Source organism: Prenolepis imparis, unplaced genomic scaffold, assembly GCF_030444845.1.
Source record: "Prenolepis imparis isolate NDT839.2.m4 unplaced genomic scaffold, iyPreImpa1.0 SCAF_11, whole genome shotgun sequence".
Lineage (NCBI taxonomy): Eukaryota > Metazoa > Arthropoda > Insecta > Hymenoptera > Formicidae > Prenolepis > Prenolepis imparis.
The window spans coordinates 10,035,303-10,042,983 of NW_028141169.1; positions in this window are offsets into that span (position 1 = coordinate 10,035,303).

The following is a 7,681-nucleotide window of genomic DNA, read 5'->3' on the forward strand; positions in this document are numbered from 1 at the left end:
AAAGCGAGCCAAAAATTAATCTTGTATATATTTCAACTCTACATTATATGCACATTGTGATGGTACCATCAGCATACCAGCGTACATACTTTTTGATCTAATAAATGTAAAATGAATCCGCGCCGTATGGGATCCGCGGTATAAAAATTTTAATTTTTAATTGTTTAAATCGAGCCAAAAATTAATATTGTATATATTTCAACTCTATATTATATGCACATTATGATGGTACCATCAGCATACCAGCGTACATACTTTTTGATCTAATAAATGTAAAATGAATCCGCGCCGTATGGGATCCGCGGTTTAAAAATTTTAATTTTCAAATGTTTAAAGCGAGCCAAAAATTATTCTTTCATATAATTTAACATTACATTGATTGCACATTATGATGGTACCATCAGGATAACCGCGTACAAACTTTTTGATGTAATATACGTAAAATGAATCCGCGCCGTATGGAATCCGCGGTATAAAAATTTTAATTTTTAATTGTTTAAAGCGAGCCAAAAATTATTCTTGTATATATTTCAATATTACATTGATTGCACATTATGATGGTACCATCAGGATAACAGCGTACAAACTTTTTGATCTAATATATGTAAAATGAATCCGCGCCATATGGGATCCGCGGTATAAAAATTTTAATTTTCAATTGTTTAAAGCGAGCCAAAAATTAATCTTGTATATATTTCAACTCTATATTATATGCACATTATGATGGTACCATCAGCATACCAGCGTACTTACTTTTTGATCTAATATACGTAAATTGAATCCGCGCTGTATGGGATCCGCGGTATAAAAATTTTAATTTTCAATTGTTTAAAGCGAGCCAAAAATTAATCTTGTATATATTTCAACTCTATATTATATGCACATTATGATGGTACCATCAGCATACCAGCGTACGTACTTTTTGATCTAATATATGTAAAATGAATCCGCGCCGTATGGGATCCGCGGTATAAAAATTTTAATTTTTAATTGTTTAAAGCGAGCCAAAAATTAATCTTGTATATATTTCAACTCTACATTATATGCACATTGTGATGGTACCATCAGCATACCAGCGTACATATTTTTTGATCTAATATATGTAAAATGAATCCGCGCCGTATGGGATCCGCGGTTTAAAAATTTTAATTTTAAATTGTTTAAAGCGAGCCAAAAATTATTCTTGTATATATTTCAATATTACATTGATTGCACATTATGATGGTACCATCAGGATAACAGCGTACAAACTTTTTGATCTAATATATGTAAAATGAATCCGCGCCGTATGGGATCCGCGGTATAAAAATTTTAATTTTTAATTGTTTAAAGCGAGCCAAAAATTAATCTTGTATATATTTCAACTCTACATTATATGCACATTGTGATGGTACCATCAGCATACCAGCGTACATATTTTTTGATCTAATATATGTAAAATGAATCCGCGCCGTATGGGATCCGCGGTATAAAAATTTTAATTTTTAATTGTTTAAAGCGAGCCAAAAATTAATATTGTATATATTTCAACTCTATATTATATGCACATTATGATGGTACCATCAGCATACCAGCGTACGTACTTTTTGATCTAATATATGTAAAATGAATCCGCACCGTATGGGATCCGCGGTATAAAAATTTTAATTTTCAATTGTTTAAAGCGAGCCAAAAATTAATTTTGTATATATTTCAACTCTACATTATATGCACATTGTGATGGTACCATCAGCATACCAGCGTACATACTTTTTGATCTAATATATGTAAAATGAATCCGCGCCGTATGGGATCCGCGGTTTGAAAATTTTAATTTTTAATTGTTTAAAGCGAGCCAAAAATTAATCTTGTATATATTTCAACTCTACATTATATGCACATTGTGATGGTACCATCAGCATACCAGCGTACATACTTTTTGATCTAATATATGTAAAATGTATCCGCGCCGTATGGGATCCGCGGTTTAAAAATTATAATTTTCAATTGTTTAAAGCGAGCCAAAAATTATTCTTTCATATATTTCAATATTACATTGATTGCACATTATGATGGTACCATCAGGATAACAGCGTACAAACTTTTTGATGTAATATACGTAAAATGAATCCGCGCCGTATGGGATCCGCGGTATAAAAATTTTAATTTTTAATTGTTTAAAGCGAGCCAAAAATTAATATTGTATATATTTCAACTCTATATTATATGCACATTATGATGGTACCATCAGCATACCAGCGTACATACTTTTTGATCTAATAAATGTAAAATGAATCCGCGCCGTATGGGATCCGCGGTTTAAAAATTTTAATTTTCAAATGTTTAAAGCGAGCCAAAAATTATTCTTTCATATAATTTAACATTACATTGATTGCACATTATGATGGTACCATCAGGATAACTGCGTACAAACTTTTTGATGTAATATACGTAAAATGAATCCGCGCCGTATGGAATCCGCGGTATAAAAATTTTAATTTTTAATTGTTTAAAGCGAGCCAAAAATTATTCTTGTATATATTTCAATATTACATTGATTGCACATTATGATGGTACCATCAGGATAACAGCGTACAAACTTTTTGATCTAATATATGTAAAATGAATCCGCGCCATATGGGATCCGCGGTATAAAAATTTTAATTTTCAATTGTTTAAAGCGAGCCAAAAATTAATCTTGTATATATTTCAACTCTATATTATATGCACATTATGATGGTACCATCAGCATACCAGCGTACTTACTTTTTGATCTAATATACGTAAATTGAATCCGCGCCGTATGGGATCCGCGGTATAAAAATTTTAATTTTCAATTGTTTAAAGCGAGCCAAAAATTAATCTTGTATATATTTCAACTCTATATTATATGCACATTATGATGGTACCATCAGCATACCAGCGTACGTACTTTTTGATCTAATATATGTAAAATGAATCCGCGCCGTATGGGATCCGCGGTATAAAAATTTTAATTTTTAATTGTTTAAAGCGAGCCAAAAATTAATCTTGTATATATTTCAACTCTACATTATATGCACATTGTGATGGTACCATCAGCATACCAGCGTACATATTTTTTGATCTAATATATGTAAAATGAATCCGCGCCGTATGGGATCCGCGGTATAAAAATTTTAATTTTTAATTGTTTAAAGCGAGCCAAAAATTAATATTGTATATATTTCAACTCTATATTATATGCACATTATGATGGTACCATCAGCATACCAGCGTACGTACTTTTTGATCTTATATATGTAAAATGAATCCGCGCCGTATGGGATCCGCGGTATAAAAATTTTAATTTTTAATTGTTTAAAGCGAGCCAAAAATTAATGTTGTATATATTTCAACTCTACATTACATGCACATTGTGATGGTACCATCAGCATACCAGCGTACATACTTTTTGATCTAATATATGTAAAATGAATCCGCGCCGTATGGGATCCGTGGTATAAAAATTTTAATTTTCAATTGTTTAAAGCGAGCCAAAAATTAATCTTGTATATATTTCAACTCTATATTATATGCACATTATGATGGTACCATCTGCATACCAGCGTACGTACTTTTTGATCTAATATATGTAAAATGAATCCGCGCCGTATGGGATCCGCGGTTTAAAAATTTTAATTTTTAATTGTTTAAAGCGAGCCAAAAATTATTCTTTCATATATTTTAACATTACATTGATTGCACATTATGATGGTACCATCAGCATAACAGCGTACATACTTTTTGATCTAATATATGTAAAATGAATCCGCGCCGTATGGGATCCGCGGTTTAAAAATTTAATTTTCAATAGTTTAAAGCGAGCCAAAAATTAATCTTGTATATATTTCAACTCTACTTTATATGCACATTATGATGGTACCATCAGCATAACAGCGTACATACTTTTTGAACTAATATACGTAAATTGAATCCGTGCCGTATGGGATCCGCGGTTTATAAATTTTAATTTTCAATTGTTTAAAGCGAGCCAAAAATTAATCTTGTATATATTTCAACTCTATATTATATGCACATTATGATGGTATCATCAGCATACCAGCGTACATACTTTTTGATCTAATATACGTAAATTGAATCCGCGCCGTATGGGATCCGCGGTATAAAAATTTTAATTTTCAATTGTTTAAAGCGAGCCAAAAATTAATCTTGTATATATTTCAACTCTACATTATATGCACATTCTGATGGTACCATCAGCATACCAGCGTACTTACTTTTTGATCTAATATACGTAAAATGAATCCGCGCCGTATGGGATCCGCGGTATAAAAATTTTAATTTTCAATTGTTTAAAGCGAGCCAAAAATTAATCTTGTATATATTTCAACTCTATATTATATGCACATTATGATGGTACCATCAGCATACCAGCGTACATACTTTTTGATCTAATAAATGTAAAATGAATCCGCGCCGTATGGGATCCGCGGTTTAAAAATTTTAATTTTCAAATGTTTAAAGCGAGCCAAAAATTATTCTTTCATATAATTTAACATTACATTGATTGCACATTATGATGGTACCATCAGGATAACTGCGTACAAACTTTTTGATGTAATATACGTAAAATGAATCCGCGCCGTATGGGATCCGCGGTATAAAAATTTAAATTTTCAATTGTTTAAAGCGAGCCAAAAATTAATCTTGTATATATTTCAACTCTACATTATATGCACATTGTGATGGTACCATCAGCATACCAGCGTACATACTTTTTGATCTAATAAATGTAAAATGAATCCGCGCCGTATGGGATCCGCGGTATAAAAATTTTAATTTTTAATTGTTTAAATCGAGCCAAAAATTAATATTGTATATATTTCAACTCTATATTATATGCACATTATGATGGTACCATCAGCATACCAGCGTACATACTTTTTGATCTAATAAATGTAAAATGAATCCGCGCCGTATGGGATCCGCGGTTTAAAAATTTTAATTTTCAAATGTTTAAAGCGAGCCAAAAATTATTCTTTCATATAATTTAACATTACATTGATTGCACATTATGATGGTACCATCAGGATAACCGCGTACAAACTTTTTGATGTAATATACGTAAAATGAATCCGCGCCGTATGGAATCCGCGGTATAAAAATTTTAATTTTTAATTGTTTAAAGCGAGCCAAAAATTATTCTTGTATATATTTCAATATTACATTGATTGCACATTATGATGGTACCATCAGGATAACAGCGTACAAACTTTTTGATCTAATATATGTAAAATGAATCCGCGCCATATGGGATCCGCGGTATAAAAATTTTAATTTTCAATTGTTTAAAGCGAGCCAAAAATTAATCTTGTATATATTTCAACTCTATATTATATGCACATTATGATGGTACCATCAGCATACCAGCGTACGTACTTTTTGATCTTATATATGTAAAATGAATCCGCGCCGTATGGGATCCGCGGTATAAAAATTTTAATTTTCAATTGTTTAAAGCGAGCCAAAAATTAATTTTGTATATATTTCAACTCTACATTATATGCACATTGTGATGGTACCATCAGCATACCAGCGTACATACTTTTTGATCTAATATATGTAAAATGAATCCGCGCCGTATGGGATCCGCGGTTTAAAAATTTTAATTTTTAATTGTTTAAAGCGAGCCAAAAATTAATCTTGTATATATTTCAACTCTACATTATATGCACATTGTGATGGTACCATCAGCATACCAGCGTACATACTTTTTGATCTAATATACGTAAATTGAATCCGCGCCGTATGGGATCCGCGGTATAAAAATTTTAATTTTCAATTGTTTAAAGCGAGCCAAAAATTAATCTTGTATATATTTCAACTCTATATTATATGCACATTATGATGGTACCATCAGCATACCAGCGTACGTACTTTTTGATCTAATATATGTAAAATGAATCCGCGCCGTATGGGATCCGCGGTATAAAAATTTTAATTTTTAATTGTTTAAAGCGAGCCAAAAATTAATCTTGTATATATTTCAACTCTACATTATATGCACATTGTGATGGTACCATCAGGATAACAGCGTACAAACTTTTTGATGTAATATACGTAAAATGAATCCGCGCCGTATGGGATCCGCGGTATAAAAATTTTAATTTTTAATTGTTTAAAGCGAGCCAAAAATTAATATTGTATATATTTCAACTCTATATTATATGCACATTATGATGGTACCATCAGCATACCAGCGTACATACTTTTTGATCTAATAAATGTAAAATGAATCCGCGCCGTATGGGATCCGCGGTTTAAAAATTTTAATTTTCAAATGTTTAAAGCGAGCCAAAAATTATTCTTTCATATAATTTAACATTACATTGATTGCACATTATGATGGTACCATCAGGATAACTGCGTACAAACTTTTTGATGTAATATACGTAAAATGAATCCGCGCCGTATGGAATCCGCGGTATAAAAATTTTAATTTTTAATTGTTTAAAGCGAGCCAAAAATTATTCTTGTATATATTTCAATATTACATTGATTGCACATTATGATGGTACCATCAGGATAACAGCGTACAAACTTTTTGATCTAATATATGTAAAATGAATCCGCGCCATATGGGATCCGCGGTATAAAAATTTTAATTTTCAATTGTTTAAAGCGAGCCAAAAATTAATCTTGTATATATTTCAACTCTATATTATATGCACATTATGATGGTACCATCAGCATACCAGCGTACTTACTTTTTGATCTAATATACGTAAATTGAATCCGCGCCGTATGGGATCCGCGGTATAAAAATTTTAATTTTCAATTGTTTAAAGCGAGCCAAAAATTAATCTTGTATATATTTCAACTCTATATTATATGCACATTATGATGGTACCATCAGCATACCAGCGTACGTACTTTTTGATCTAATATATGTAAAATGAATCCGCGCCGTATGGGATCCGCGGTATAAAAATTTTAATTTTCAATTGTTTAAAGCGAGCCATAAATTATTCTTTCATATATTTCAATATTACATTGATTGCACATTATGATGGTACCATCAGGATAACAGCGTACAAACTTTTTGATGTAATATACGTAAAATGAATCCGCGCCGTATGGGATCCGCGGTATAAAAATTTTAATTTTTAATTGTTTAAAGCGAGCCAAAAATTAATATTGTATATATTTCAACTCTATATTATATGCACATTATGATGGTACCATCAGCATACCAGCGTACATACTTTTTGATCTAATAAATGTAAAATGAATCCGCGCCGTATGGGATCCGCGGTTTAAAAATTTTAATTTTCAAATGTTTAAAGCGAGCCAAAAATTATTCTTTCATATAATTTAACATTACATTGATTGCACATTATGATGGTACCATCAGGATAACTGCGTACAAACTTTTTGATGTAATATACGTAAAATGAATCCGCGCCGTATGGAATCCGCGGTATAAAAATTTTAATTTTTAATTGTTTAAAGCGAGCCAAAAATTATTCTTGTATATATTTCAATATTACATTGATTGCACATTATGATGGTACCATCAGGATAACAGCGTACAAACTTTTTGATCTAATATATGTAAAATGAATCCGCGCCATATGGGATCCGCGGTATAAAAATTTTAATTTTCAATTGTTTAAAGCGAGCCAAAAATTAATCTTGTATATATTTCAACTCTATATTA